Here is a 16,480-nt window from a genome sequence, read left to right as displayed (position 1 = left end):
AGGATTTGTTATTTTTACCTTCTTTTTCTTTATTTTTTATTACAGCAGCTTTCAAAGTGTGGCTCCTGAATCAGCAGCATGAGCTGATTCATTGTAGAAAGTGTTGGAAATGCAAATTCATGGGCCCCACTCAGCTCTACTAAACCACAAACTTGGCAGTGGGGCTGTGGGGCACAGGTGACTGTGCATGCTGAAGTTCAAGGAGCACTATGCTAGCCCAGTGAATTTCACAGGGTCATCTACTCATTAATTGAGCAGAATTAAACCAAAAGGAGAAATGAGAAAAATAAGGTAAACTGTGTGGGTTATGTAAAGGACCATACATTTCTGGAAGTTAGTTGCCTGATGTATTATTGCATGTATTTAAAGTATCTAAATTTCCACAGATTTCCAGTTTACTAATAAGGAAACTGGAAACAGGGTAACAGGGTGTTCCACTTGGGGAAAATTAGTAAAAGAGAATCTATAACCTTTTAAAATGTTTGCACATTTCGGAGTTCCTGTCATAGCTCAATGGTTAACGAAACCAGACTAGTATCCATGAGGATGTGGGTTCCATCCCTGGCCTTGCTCAGTGGGTTAAGGATCTGGCCTTGCCGAGACCTCTGGTATAAGTTGCAGACAAACAGTGTTGCTGTGGCCGTGGGTTAGGTCGGCAGCTACAGCTCACAGCAGTGATTTGACCCCTAGACTGGGAACCTCCATATGCCGTGGGTGGGGCCCTAAAAAAAAAAAAAAGACAAAAAAAATGTTTGCAAACTTCATTTACAGTTTTATTCTTCTCTTTTATCTGTGTCTGTCAAATCTATGTTAAATACAGTACCAAACAATGTATCATGAGGTCAAGATAATGATTTTATTGCCCCTTTTAAAGACATAAACATGTCCTCCTCAATACTGAAAAAAATAGTAGTACACTCTGTCAATCAATAGATGTTTCCTTTATGATGGATTTGTTCTAATACGTCTAAAGAGTCCCTGTAGCTGCTGAGAGCACTCAATAGAAGGCCCATTAGGGATTTCTCATGGCACCCAGCTGATAGATTCATTCAAACAACTACTCAGTAAGTGCCCACAAGGTATTTAATTACTGCCAGATACTGAACAGGATGCAAAGGAAAGTAAGGCAATTCTCTGTCCTCAGGATTTTATAATTTAGCTGGGAATTAAAAATAAAGGAAAAGGACCAAATATTTATCTCATACTATCCTGTGCCAGGCAATGAACAGAACAGGAGCCATAAACTGTATCAATTAATCCTTGCAAGAACTCAGGGAAGATGGCATTATTCCCAGTTTACAAAGAAGAACACTTTAGTCTGAGAGATGCTGAGAATTTTTTCAAATACATCCGATAAGGAAGTGATGGGGGTAAAATTTAAAATCAAACTGAGGGAGTTCCCTTTGTGGCTCAGGTGGTTACCAACCCAACTAGTGTCCATGAGGATCCAGGTTTGATCCCTGGCCTCACTCACTGGATTAAGGATCTCGTAGCCCTAAGCTGTGGTGTCGGACATAGACAGCTACTCTGATCTGCCTTTGCTGTGTCTGTGGTGTAGGCCGGCAACTGAAGCTCCGATTCCACCCTTGGCCTGCAAACTTCCATATGCCAATGGTGCGGCCCTAAAAAGAAAACAAAAAACAAAAAACAAAAACCTGATTTTTTAAGTTCCTGTAGTTTCCCCTGTACCACATCTTGTGTGAAACATAAGCAACAATAAGTGCCTAAATGCGTGATGCACATTACTTGCCAGAGGGAGATTATAGAAGGAGCAGTAGCTGGATGGAGGAAGAGAAGACTAAGACTTCCCAATAAAAGTTCAACACAGAAATTTATTGGGTGGGGGTAGGGGGGTCAGGGCTTGAATAGGAGAAAAAAAGTTTACAGTTATTCCAGGAGGGAGACACTGTTAAACAGAAATGCATAGACAGGGATAAAAAAGGCAAATTCTGATAAAGTGATGAAATCAGCCCAGCACATTTTAGGTGCCCAATAAATGGTATAGAACGGCTTTGCTTGGCTCCAGCTATGTATGAAGGCACATACTGTACAAACGATATAGCAAAGAGCATCATTTAGATTCTCTTAAGTATATATACTGTCTGTATCCTTGTACATTCAGCCAAGGATTTGTGGCCTCTAGTTGTTTTGGATTTAGTTTTGGATATACATTATCATTCCGCATATAAGGGAACATTCTTCTCTCTGCAACTAACAGGATCCATTCACCTTAGTCCTATTACCTCTCAAAGCAAACCTCACAGGTACATTTTCAATAATTTTCTCAAGATCTTAGAGCTGAACATATTCCTAAAAGTATCAAGTCTCCTGGGTATTGTTTGCAGATACATTTGTCAGAAAAGCTCAGTTTTACCCTGACTATTCCAGTTTTCATTCAACTTAGTTTTAAGGAAATATTCATGGATAATTATGTTTGAAGAAAAGATGCATTTGGTTGGTCTATTGTATTAACTTCAGTGAATTTTGATATGACTCAGTATTTATTTTGAAACATAGTCCCCATGTAGAAGGAAATTTTAAGGAGAAATTTCAAAAGACCCTTTGTTTTACTCTTTTTAAAGCCATTTCTGTGTAAGAAATAATTTGTCCTTTGGTCACTGTGAGTTTCAAAAAGATCTCCTTTGATAAAATAGCCATTCCCCAAAAATCTTTGATCTACTATGGGCAATGTCATTGTTCCCAAAGAAGGTAATAAAAGCAGCAAGACAATAACAGACATTATCTTTAGGATATTACAGTTATAATTAACTACAGATACAAATCAATTTTTAATTTACAGACATACGATAAGGTAAGCAAAAGAGGAGTTGATAATGCTTTACTTGTATATGATGAGGGATATATTTAAGATTTGGAATACAAACATGGTGTATGGTACTTTGAAAAAAATGGAATACAAATATGAGGTATGGTACTTTTAAAAGATAATGGGTGAAGACTGATGTCAGCATCATGGCAACATGAGTCATTCCCTTGTTCTCTGCTCTTTGACTTACGACAAATTAAACACCCAATGTCCAAATAACCAAATAAAAGTTCCTCTGTACAGCATATCAGAACACCCCAAAATGGGTGGATTGGACCCCCAAGGAGATTGCATAGCAAGGGAAGTGGTGGCAGAGGCAGTGATGGAAGAGAAGGTGACAGCCAGTCCAGCAGTGAGCCAACATGACCTTTCTGGCAGAAGAGGCAGAAGGTGAAGATGGTTAAGTGGAGATCTGCCTGGCTACTTGCACTGCAGCTGGAGGGACAAGTTGCCTTCTCTAAAGAGTGACCACACTGTCTAGCGGGAAGGGAAGGAAAGGAAAACTGGCAGACAAAGAGAACCACAGGAAAACATCTCCTGTTGTTTGACCTAGGGAGGCAATGGAAATGCCCTTGGGCCTCTGGGGCCCTTCGTTCCCTCACTTTAAGACCCCTTACAGGCTGTAGGCACACCCAAAGCCACAAGTGCTAATGCTAAGTATCCCCCTCGCCCAACCGTGCTACCACACATTGCTTTTATTTTTATTTTTTAAAATTAGTGCACTCCCAACCTTAGTGGTGAGTCAGGTTAAGAGAAACCAAAAACTTATGCTACAGTGCCACCTTCTGGAACACAAAAGGAAGGCTCCCAACTACTACCAACCTGTTGAATTATTAGAATCAAAGTAAACAAAGACCTGCCTAAATCAAAACATGTTCACTATTTTAAGTAAGGCAGCAGGGACACGTCTATCCTTTACCATAAAAGCCATGCTAATATGATATCACAAAAAGGGATAATTTTCCATCAACTAAACCCAAAGTTGGAATATTGTAATTTAAAATAACTGTCATGAAAAAATTGAACAAGCTACATGAAAACTCAGAAAGGCAATACAATGATCTCAGGAATAAAATTAAGGAACAGAAGGAGTAAGAAAGAGTACTTTACCAAAGAGATAGAAATCCTTAAGAAGAACCAAAAAGAAATTCTGGAGCTTCCTCATCAATAAATGAGATGAGGAAAGCATTAGAAAGCACTGGACATAGAACAGATCAGATGAAAGAGAGAATAAGTGAGGTCAAGATTAGAAATATAGAAATGATTCAGGTGGAATAGAAGAGAAAACTAAGATTTTTAAAAAGTGAATAAACACTACAAGAATGACCTGACTCCATTAGAAAAGCCAACATAAGAGTAATGGGTATCAATGAAAAGAAAATAAGAGGAAGGAAGCAGAGAGCATATTTAAAGAAATAATAGTTGAGAACTTCCCAAACCTGAGGAAGGAACTAGAAATACAACTCCACAAAGCTAATAGAATATCTAATTATTACAAAGTAAAGACTCTCTTCAAGACACATATGTTAAGTCTGATAAAATTCAATGATAAAAAATTTTAAAGGCAGCCTGGGAAAAAAGGACAGTGACCTACAAAAGAATCCCCATTAAACTTTCAGCAGATTTCTCAGCAGAAACTCTCTCCTAGGTAGGCTAGGAGAGAGTGGAATGATATTCCAAATATTGGAAGGTAGAAACTGCTGGCCAAGAATACTGCTAGCCAAGAATACTCTACCTGATGGCAAAGTTATCCTTCAAATATGAAGAAGAAATAAAGACTTTATCAGACAATCAAAAGCTGAGTGAGTTTATCACTAGTCCTGCCTTAAGAGAGATTTCAAAAAGAGCTTTTAGAGCTAAAACAAAAAGATGAAATATACAAAACTGATTGATATGATAGTCAAAATTAAAACATCATAACTATTTTCTTAGAGTAGTAAACTCTTAACTATGGCTTAGGGTAAATGGAAAAGAGCATTAAAAATAACATAGCTACTTCAACTTGTAACAAACTCATAGCATAAAAAGATAATTTGTAACATCAAAAATATAAAGATGGAAGAGCAAAAGGATGGAATTTTTATAGGTGAGTGAAGAAAAATTGCATCATCAGAGTAAAGACTATTTTATCTATGAGAGATTTCATATAAACCTCATGGTAACCACAAAGTGAAAATCCAGAGCAGAGACAAAAAACAAAAAAGAGGAGACTGAGGAAATCACCTTGAAACCAACAACTATAAAAGTAAACAGGAACATAATGAAAAAGAAACAAAATAACCAGAAGCCAAAAGATAAAATGGCAGTAGTAAATGCTTACATATCAATAATCACCCTAAATGTAAATGGGTTGAATTTACCAATTCAAAGCACAGAATGACTGGCTAGACAGAAAAAAACAAACAAGCAAACAAAACAAGACTCAACTATATTCTGCATGTAGGTTACTCATTTCAGTTCTAAAGACTCATACAGGCTCAAAGTGAAAGAATAGAAGATGATATTCCAAGCAAACAGACACAAAAATACAGTGGGTGTAGTCATACATATATTAGACAAAATAGACATCAAGCCAAAAAAAGATAATAAAAAAAAGGTCATTGTGTAATTATTAAGGAGTCAATACATCAAGAAGACATAACAATCATGAATATATATGCTCTCAACACCTGAGCACTGATATTCAACAACAGGAGGAACTTGAGAAGATCTGCATATATATGGAAACTAAATAACACACTTCAAGACAACCAGTGGATCAAAGAAGAAATCAAAAGGTAAATTAACAATTATCTTGGAGTTCCCATTGGGGCTCAGGGGATTAAGAACCTGATATAGTGTCTGTGAGGATGCAGGTTTGATCCCTGGCCAACTCAGTGGGTTAAAGATCCAGGAGTGCCACAAGTTGCGGCATAGATTGCAGATGTGGCTTGGATCCAGTGTTGCTGCGGGTGTGACATAGGCCTACAGCTGCAGCTCCAATTTGTCTCCTAGCCCCAGAACTTCCATATGCCACAGGTGTGGCCATAAAAAAGAAAAAAATATCTTGAAACAAATGAAAGTGAAAACACAACATATCAAATATTGTGGGGTGCAGCAAAAGCAGTTCGTAGAGGAAAGTTAATAGTAATAAACACATATATTAAGAAATTTAAAAGATCTCAATAAACAACCTAATTTTACACCTCAAGGAACTAGAAAAAAACATATAAAGCCCAAAGTTAACAGATGAAAGGAAATAATAAGGATAAGTGTGGAAATAAATGAAATAGAGTCCAGAAAAACAATAGAAAGGATTAACAACATGAAGAGACAGTTTTTTGAAAAGATAAATGAAAGTGAAATTAATAAACTTTTAACCATACTAAGAAAAAAAGAGATGCAAATAAAATTAGAAATGTAAGAGGAAAAATTACAACTGATACCACAGAATTACAACCGATACATAGATTATGAGACTACTATGAAAAATTATATGCCAACAAAATATATAACCTTAAAAAATGGATACATTTCTAGAAATATTTAACCTACTAGGACTGAATCAGGAAGAACTAGAAAATATGAACAGATCAGTAACAAATAAAGATAACTGAATCAGTAATCAACCAGCTCCCAACACAGAAAACCTCTGGGACTAGGCAGCTTCTCTGAAAGAGAATTTAAAGAAGAAATAACATCAATCCTCCTCAAACTATTCCAGAATATTGAGGGGGAGGGAAACTTCCAAAGTCATTCTCTTAGGTCAGCATTACTTTGATACCAAAACCATATAAGGATACCATCTAGACAACTACAGGCCAACATCCCTGATAAAAATAGTTGCAAAGATTTTCCACAATATATTAGCAAAATTGATTCAAGAATACATTAAAAGGATAATGCAGCATTATCAAGTGGGATTTGTTCCTGGGATGCAAGGATGGTTCAAAGCAAATCAATAAAATGAAAAATAAAAATCACATGATGATCTCAGTAAACACAGAATAAGCATTTGATAAGATAAAACATTGTTTCATGATAACTTCAGAGACTGTGTATGGAGGGAACACACCTCAACATGATACACGCCATAAGTGCCAAATCCATGGCTAACAGAATACATAATGTAGGGAAACTTAAAGTATTTTTACAAAGATCAGGAACAAGGCAAAGATGCTCACTCTTACCACTCCTATTCAATCCAGTACATGGAATTCCTAGCTAGAACAGATAGGCAAGACAAAGAAAAGGCATCCAAATCAGAAAGGAAGTAATTTTTTTTCTGATGATATGATCCTATATAAAGAAGTTCCTAGAGAATCAGTCAAAAAACTGTTGGAATGATAAGAAATTTTGGTAAAATGATACAAAAATCAATTGCATTCTTTTTTTGTTCTTTTTCTTTTTTGGCCACACTTGCAGCATGTGATGGTTCCCAGGCCAGGGATCAAACCTGCGCCACAGTAGCAACTCGAGCCACTGCAGTGGCAACACCAGAGCCTTAACCCACTGAGCCACAAGAGAACTTCCATTTGCATTCTTGTACACTAATGAAAAGGCATCTGAAAAATAAATAAAACTACTCTATTTGTCAAAAACAATAAAATACTTAAGAATAATTTTTAACCAAAGAAGGGAAAGATCTGTACAATGAAAACTACAAAACTTTACTGAAAGAAATTGAGGAGGATACAAACAAATGGAAAAACATCCCGTGTCCATGGATCGGAGGAATTAAATTACCATATTACTCAAAAATGTGTATAGATTCAATGTAGTTCCCATTAAAATACCAAAGGCATTCTTCTCAGAAATAGAAATAATTCTAGAATTTGTTTGTAACCACAGAAGACTCCCAATAGCCAAAGCCATGCTGTGAAAAAAGACACAACTGTAGATATCACACTTCTGAATTTCAAACTATACTATTAAAAAAATAGTAGTAAAAGCAATATGGTACTGGCACAAAAATAGACACATTGGACAATGGAACAGATTAGGAAGCCCAGAATTAAACCCTGGTGTCTAGAGTCAACTAAACTAATTCAAGAATACACTAAAAGGATAACAGAGAAGGATCAGGGGGGATTTTTTCTTCAGATGCAAGGATCTTCTTCAGTGTTATCATTAATACTACCATATGAATATTTTTTTCATGGTTCTAGGGAGGCTCTGATTGTTCGTTCAATATGTGTGCTTTCACTGAATCACGTTTGTTCGGTACCTCACTAAATCATCCATGTATCCATTGGGTTTTCTTAAAGAAAAAAATTAAACTAAGATCTTCTTGACTCTGCTTTAAATGTTTTTTTTTCTAATTTTGTTACAAAAGTGAAATATAATTAGCATATATAGCATTACCATCATATTTCAACCTGAAATTTCTCATTTGGAATTTTTTTATTGCCATTTATAGTCTTTAAAACTGTAAATATTCATATTATTGACTGCTAAAAAGCAGTAACTTTTAAAAATGATTGATGGAATAGAAAATCTACAATAAATCAAATTTCTTGCCCCCTCACATAGTGAGATCCTCTTCTCCTTGAACTGGAAGAATGATACCCCTCTAAGTGTTGACTTTTCTTGCCTTCTTCAGATGAGCATATTTATAATTACGCACATGCAAACTTGTCAAATTGTCTTTGCATCCCTCTTTTGTATTATATTTTAAAATTACATAGCTTAGAGAGCTCAGTGGTTTCATAGTTTGTTCCCCAAACTAAAATGTCTTAAGGGAATAATCTGGCACTTTTCTTTTGCTTTTGTTAAAACCACATCAAACTCTAGTGTCTTTACATAGATTTTTTGTTTATATCCCTGATATTTTTAGAATTGTATATGGATTTCTATATTTTATTAAACTACATCTGAAAAAGCACCATTGATTTCTTTAAATTGGAATAGCCATTGACTTAATAAAGAGGACTTAAGTAAACTCTCAAGGAAGATCTTATTCTTTATTCAAGATTTACTCTCTCCTCAACTCCATTCAGATATTTGGCAGATTGGATGGCCCTTGAAATTCTGGTGCATCACCTGACAATTTCGATCATACTTTCAACTTTGCACAACAAATATTTGATATGTTCCAGGCTTTGAATCATATCTTACTCTCAACCCTAAAAACCTCCTTTACTTGGCTCTCAAGAACATTTTTGAATTTGAAATGTTTTCTTTTAGCTTTCTTAACGTTGTAGCCAAAGCTAAAGAGATGGATTTTCTCACGAGTGTGTAATTTTACAAATATAATTTAGGACAAAGAAAAATTGCATTATTTAGCAGAATGACACAGTTTTCTAGCTGTAAAACCAGACCATCCTTTGACCTATTTTTTTCTCTTTTCTGTTATTATTTTAACTGCAGTTCTCAATTAGTCTTTGAGCTCATTCTTTTCTTTGAATTTGCAAAGACCTTTTCTCATGAAGCTTTAAGTAAATGTTAAAATATAATTTTCAAATATATATAATTCTAAATTATCTTGCAAGGTAATTGTGATTTTTATTAAGGCAAATCAGAAAAATTGCAAAATTGCAAAATATTTATCTGGAAATAAATCTTAGTGAGATTGTATTAGCTCTGAAAATGATATAACCCAGTTTCAAAAAATCAAAAGAAGATAAGTAACTGTATATTTAACTATATATTTGCTAAATAAAATTTAAGAAAATTAGAGAAAAGAAGACATAGTTTATTTTTGATTTTTTTATTACTCAATTTATTACATTTATAGTTGTACAATGAACATTACAATCCAATTTTAAAGGATTTCCATCTCATAACCCCAGCAATTCCCCCCACCCAAAAATATGAAATGCTTCACGAACTTGCATGTCATCCTTGTTCAGGGGCCATGCTAATCTTCTCTGTATCATTCCAATTTTAGTGTATGTGCTGCTGAAGTGAGCACAGAAGACATAGTTGATTTTTAAATGGAGGTTTTTATTGTTTTCTTTTTTCTTTTTTTTTTGTCTTTTGTCTTTTGCCTTTTTAGGGCTGCACCTGCGGTATATGGAGGTTCCTAGGCCAGGGGTCAAACTGGAGCTGTAGCTGCCAGCCTACACCACAGCCACAGCAACAGGGGATCCAAGCCACATCTGCAATCTACACCAGAGCTCATGGCAACGCTGGATCCTTAACACACTGAGCAAGGCCAGGGATTGAGCCCGTGTCCTCATGGATACTGATTGCTTTCATTAACCACTGAGCCACAACAAGAATTTTCTTTTTTAAGAAAAAGTTGAAACTGATGAGAGTCTTTATAAAAATTGAATTGATATTATTCTATGATAAAAAAATATCCTAGAAAGAATTCAGTCCTGTTTAAAGATCAGTTGGTAATAAATGCTGTTTAGTATAACAGAGCCACATTTTTGTACAGCCAAAATTGGATCAACATTGTTAATCAAGTATATTTTAACAAAAATGAAAAATTAAAAAAAATTACATTTAGAAAGAAATATGATTTATCTGCTCTGCCTGCTCTGCATACGAGAATCCTATATGCATTAATAACCTGTCTTCATCACAGCCTGTATATCTACTTTTCAAATGCTGAGAGAGATCCTTTCACTATAGCCTCAGTACTTAGAAAGACCAATTTTTTGAATTAATTGAGCCCATGTGATGATTTTTAATATAAAATTTTAAATTTTTATAAATTCTGGTTAAATATAATTAATGTTTTACAAATCATAAATTTTGTATGATGGTTATTCTAACTCTTCAACCTCTCACCTTTAAAGATGTTTTAAAATATCTTATTTAAAAAATATCTGTACCAACATTATTCAGATTTGTATTTTTGTCACATTGAGATTTGGCTAGTTGTCCTCTCTGTGTCCCCAGCTGGTTTTGTTTAAGCCCAGTCTGTCCTTGCATATAAATTCTTTGTGTCAAGGAACATGTAACTATTCATAAAAGTACCAATCTCAGCTTTCCATTTATTTCAAGTTCATTTTAAGTATATTTTATTTATTTATAACATTTCAATAAAATCTTGCATCTACTATATTCTGAAAAATGTGAGCTAGTTTTTGCTTATTATACTCAGAATGTCTTCTATTCATTTCTGCACGAACATTCAGAATTCTTTTTATGCTTTCTCAGTGTCTTTCTGTAATAGCAATAACCTCCCCTTTGCATTCTGCATTTCTTAATTGAAGTATAGTTGATTTACAGTGTTCTGTTAATTTTTTGTTGTATAGCAAAGTGATTCAGTTATGTGTGTGTGTGTGTGTGTGTGTGTGGTGAGAGAGTGTGTTCTAGTTCTAATTTCATTGATTTACATACAGCTATCCAACTTTTCTAGCACCACTTGCTGAAGACACTTTATTTTTTCCATTGTATATTCTTGCCTCCTTTTTCAAAAATTAATTGGACCATAGTTTGTACAGATTTGTTTCTGGGCTCTCCATTCTGTTCCGTTGATCCAGTTCTATTTTTCTGCCAGTACTACACTGTTTCAATTACTGTAGCTTTGCAGTATTATTTGAAGTCTGGGAAAGTTATGCTTCCAGCTTTTTTCTTTTTTTTTTTTTTTTCCCCCTCAGGATTGCTTTGGCAGTTCTAGATCTGTTATGGTTCCATATAAATTTTTGAATTATTTGTTCTGTCAAAAATGTCATGGGTAATTTGATAGGGACTGCATTACATCTGTAGAATGCTTTGGGTAGTATGGCCATTTTAACAATATTAGTTCTTCCCACCTAAGAGCATGTCATATCTTGCCATTTCTTTGAATCATCTTCAGTTTCCTTTATTAATGCTTAATAGTATCGGCATGTAAGTCTTTCACCTCCTTGGGCAGGTTTATTCCTAATGATTTTTTTTTAATGTGATATAAAAAGGGATTATCTTTTTACATGTCCTTTCTGATATTTTATTGTTGGTGTAAAAAATGCAGCTGATTTATGTATGTTAATCTTATATCCTGCTATTTTGCTGAATTTGTTTTATTAGTTCAGGTAATTGTGTGTGGAGTCTTTAGGGGTTTCTAAATATAGTATCATGTCTTCTGCATATAATGACAATGTTACCTCTTCCTCTCCAATTTAAATACCTTGTATTTCTATCTCTTGCCTGATCACTGTGGCTAGGACTTCTACTACTATGTTGAAGAGAAGTAGTGTGAGTGAGCATCCTTGTCTTGTTCCAGATTTTAGCAGGAAGTCTTTCAGTTTTTCATCATTGATTATTATAATGTCTGTGGGTTTGTCATAAATAGCTATTATTATATTAAGATATGTTCCTTCCATACCCACTTTCATAAGAGATTTTTATCATGAATGGATACTGAATTTTATCAAACGCTTTTTATGTATTTATTGAGATGATCATGTGGTCTTAGCCTTTTCGTTTGTTGGTGTGGTGTATCACATTGATTAATTTGTGTATGTTGAATCATCCTTGTGAACTTGGGATGAATCCGAATTTTTCATGGTGTATGATCTTTTTTAATATGTTGTTGGATTCAGTTTGCTAATATTTTGTTGAGCATTTTTGCATCTATATTCAGTAATGTATTCTGCATTTGAAGATTTGATCCTAATAGGATGCTATTCAGTTTTTTGGGGGGCAAGTTAGTATTCTTATGGATATAACCATGATTTTGGAAGAGAGAAATAGTAATTTACCCACACAGAAGCTGGACCCATTACTTTATTAGCATTGAGCTAACTACACTGTAAATCATACTGCAAATCAAAGTGAATTATGTCTGCAGGAACTAGCATACTAAACTAAACTACTGTAGACACTTTATTCATTAGAGAATAATGACTTAGTCTGTAGTGAGGGTATATGTATATTTATGTATTTTAAAACGCTGTGCTATAACTGTGTCTGCAAAACAAAACTCTCATGCCAGTAAAAACCAGATCACTCCATTTCAAAATTGTGGTGATCAGATCACAGAATGCTATTTACTTCAACTGTGTCCTTTTCCTTAATTCTCACAAGAAAAGTACTACTAAAATACTTTTAAAGAAAGTCTTCAAGGCATCTTGGAAGAAAGGCTTTTGAAGCTTGTCATCCAGCCTGCATTATGACTGTTCTTAAATTTCCCTAGAGAGGAAAGCAGGTGATTCTCAAATTGCAGCCAAATAGTGCATCTCTCGAGTCTGATGCAGACCAGGGAATTGTTAGCTAATAATCTTTGCTGTCTGACATTTGCATTCTGACCTAAGTAAACTGTTAAATTGTGCTAAATATGACACTATCCTGTGAAATAGTGCTAAGTATTTAAGTAAACTGTGAAACATATGGGAGATCCTAAATCAGTTTGTAACTTTTAAAAATGGACCAAGAAAGTCCTGGCATGTATTTCCAGGTCACTACATGAATTAGGAACCACAATTGTGCCACACAGCATTTATGACCTCAACACTAGTGACAAAAACACAGCTTAGTCCCTTTGTATAATTCCTTTTTTTTTTTTTTGTCTTTTTGTTATTGTTGTTGTTGCTATTTCTTGGGCCGCTCCCACGGCATATGGAGGTTCCCAGGCTAGGGGTCGAATCGGAGCTGTAGCCCCCGGTCTACGCCAGAGCCACAGCAACGCAGGATCCGAGCCGCGTCTGCAACCTACACCACAGGTCACGGCAACGCCGGATCGTTAACCCACTGAGCAAGGGCAGGGACCGAACCCGCAGCCTCATGGTTCCTAGTCGGATTCGTTAACCACTGCGCCACAACGGGAACTCCCCTTTGTATAATTCCTAATAAAAGTTAATTCTCAAGAAGAAAACTGACTAAAGAGCAAAAATACATACAGTGATCTTCATAATATGTTTTCTTTTTATCTGCCTGGAAATAGTTAAAACAAGACTTGATACATCATTTAACAAATTAGCAAAACTGATTCTTACTATTGAACCTAGAATGGCATATAAGAAACAGGAGGAGTTCCCGTCGTGGCACAGTGGTTAACGAATCCAAACAGGAACCATGAGGTTGCAGGTTCAATCCCTGGCCTTGCTCAGTGGGTTAAGAAATCGGTGTTGCGGTGAGCTGTAGCGTAGGTCACAGATGCAGCTTGGATCCCGTGTTGCCGTGGCTGTGGTGTAGGCTGGCGGCTATAGTTCAGATTGGACCCCTAGCCTGGGAACCTCCATACGCCACTGGAGCGGCCCTAGAAAAGGCAAAAATACAAAAAAAAAAAAGAGAAAGAAGTAAAGAGGAGGCAAATTTCAATGATGTATTTCAGGATATAATTGGTAGCCTATTCTCAAGGCTGACTCTATCACTTGGAGATCAAAACAAAATAAAACATTGTAGTAAAATAAAAACAATGTTTATGTTTACTGATCCCCCAAATCAATTATTTTAAATAGTAATCCATTACTCCAAATGGAAAATGGTATGATAAGAGTAATTTGGCTAAGGGCATGAGTTGTGCCACAATTATTGGGTTATAAATAGCAACATTTTAATAAGTGTAAAGAAGTTTACTTCAAGTAGATGCTATTTTTAAGCAATCAGCTTAAAATGACTATTCTTTTGTCGTGTCTTTTATGTAAAGGTGTATGGCCTTAGTTATTTCTCCTGGAACATTACATGTCCTCTGGCAGGCACAGTTATACTTTTCATATTCCTAATAAGCATCCAGTAAAGTTAGGCTGAAAGCTCACTTAGAACAAAGAGCAAGTCTGCCATGCTCAGTGGAATAATTCCAGTCCTAGTACTGTTTCCAGTATATTTCAGGTGATCAAAAAGTTTGAATGGTCTTGTTAAATCAATTGAATATATGTAGAATCAATGCCAAGTCATCACACTCAGACCTTGAGGATATTGTTTGTTTGTTTGTTTGTTTTTAAAAAAAAAAAAACAAACATTGGATCTTAAAATGATTAAATCTGCAATGCGAACGTCACCTTGAAACTTGTTAGATACACAGATTCTCAGACTTCATGATAGACTTTCAATATCAGAAATTATTGGGGTGAGCCCAGCAATCTGTTTAAAACACCCTCCAGGTGATTCTAATGTGTGCTAAAACTGAGAATCACCAAGGTAAAGAAACCTCAAGAATCTCTGCATAGGGACATCAAAGCTTTTTAGAATTAAGAGAGTGTCTCAGCAGTCTGTTATAGAAAGACAACTCCTGTGGACAGATTGTGCATAATTTTAATTTCTCAAGAAGTTTTCTACTTCTTAAGAACTGCTTTATTTTAACTAGAGGAACTAGTCCCTCTTCATGTGTAGCAAATTGAGTGTTTTGTGTAAGGAGGCTGACTTAGTTGGTGGTACTAGTTCAGATCCTGAGATCAGAACTTGGGTACAGATGGTGTATTAGGGAGTTGGTCCCAAAAAAGCACAAGTGGGGAAGTGATAAACATGAAGGAGTAAAGAGAAGAGCCAGTCGAGAATGTGTTACTGAGTTCCCGTCGTGGCACAGCGGAAGCAATTCCAACTAGGAACCATGAGGTTGTAGGTGTGATCCCTGGCCTCACTCAGTGGGTTGAGGATCTGGCATCGCTGTGAGCTGTGGTGTAGGTCACAGATGTGGCTCCGATCTGGCATTGCTGTAGCTCTGGCATAGGCTGGGACCCCTAGCCTGGGAACCTCCATATGCCGCGAGTGCAGCCCTAAAAAGACAAAAAAAGAAAAAAGTTTTTAGGAAAAAAAAAAAGAATTACTAAGAACAGATCACAAATGTGATAAAAATAGGGTTCAATCCAACAGCAAACCTTCTGAGAAACTCTGTGTGAAATATACTTTAGAATCGTCCCCATGGAAGGTAGGGACTGGAGCCTTTATCTCCTTCCCCCCATCCCCATTGGTTGAAAGTTTTCCTACAGTGATGTTAACATACCCTCACATCTAGGTTATGTTTTGTATCCTCAGGCAGAGAAGATGAGAGACACAAGCTCTTGAAATGGGACACGTCAATATGTTGGAAACTGTTTTCACATCCAGTTGCAGGCAGTTCACACAGCCTGAGAGGCTGTGAGGCAAAGCAACCCTCTAACATGATAATTCTCACTTCGTTCATGATAATCATTTAATGTGTATTATGAGATAGGTTCAGAGTTAGTGGCTGGGAATATAAAAAATAGATAAACCATCATCTGTGTCTTAAGAAGATTGTAGGGTAGTAGAGGCGTAGACCAAAAGATAATTAAAATATAATTTGATATTTTCAGTGATGCGACATATATTTATGTATATTTATATATAAATTTATAAAGGAATTTACTGGGGAGAGGGTATAGGGATCGTGGTAGACGTCTTAGGGGTGATGATGATAACCATGGGAAAGGGGAATCCTCAAAGACACTGAGAGGCTGACCAAGTGTCTTTGGGTGCAAGGGTGTTATAGACAGAAGCCAGAATGATTGCAATGTGAATGGAAGGTATAAAAAAAGGAGAAAATAGTCATAAGCAGTATTTGAGAAGACTGTCTGTACAAGCTGGTTGAGTGGTTATGTGTCAGGTAGAAAGAAATCTAGCATCCCATAGGTGGTAAATTGAGAGATAACGAAGGCACAAGCCTGTTGCAGATTCCCCAAAGATGAAAGAAGAAAGGGATCCAAAGTTCTATTGAAATGAGCAGGCCCTTTTTTTGGAGGATGAGTGCATGCTTTACTGCAGAAGAGGAGATGAATGAAATCAAGATGATGTGTCTTTATCTGTAAAATGGGGAACATAATAGCACTGCCTTCAAAGTGT

At 35.9% G+C, this 16,480-nt stretch overlaps 1 protein-coding gene and 1 non-coding gene across 2 annotated transcripts in view; one reads left to right on the top strand and one right to left on the bottom strand.

Annotated features, from left to right (window-relative positions):
- Positions 1–16,480, top strand: part of GRID2 (glutamate ionotropic receptor delta type subunit 2) — a 1,319,580-nt gene that overhangs the window by 778,993 nt on the left and 524,107 nt on the right. The window lies entirely within an intron of this gene.
- LOC125110450 (U6 spliceosomal RNA) lies at positions 9,613–9,719 on the bottom strand. Its single transcript, XR_007130626.1, has one exon. It is a non-coding gene; the product is annotated as a U6 spliceosomal RNA (small nuclear RNA).

This window comes from Phacochoerus africanus, chromosome 10 (genome assembly GCF_016906955.1).
Source record: "Phacochoerus africanus isolate WHEZ1 chromosome 10, ROS_Pafr_v1, whole genome shotgun sequence".
NCBI classification, from domain to species: domain Eukaryota; kingdom Metazoa; phylum Chordata; class Mammalia; order Artiodactyla; family Suidae; genus Phacochoerus; species Phacochoerus africanus.
This window is presented reverse-complemented; position numbering and strand designations above follow the sequence as displayed.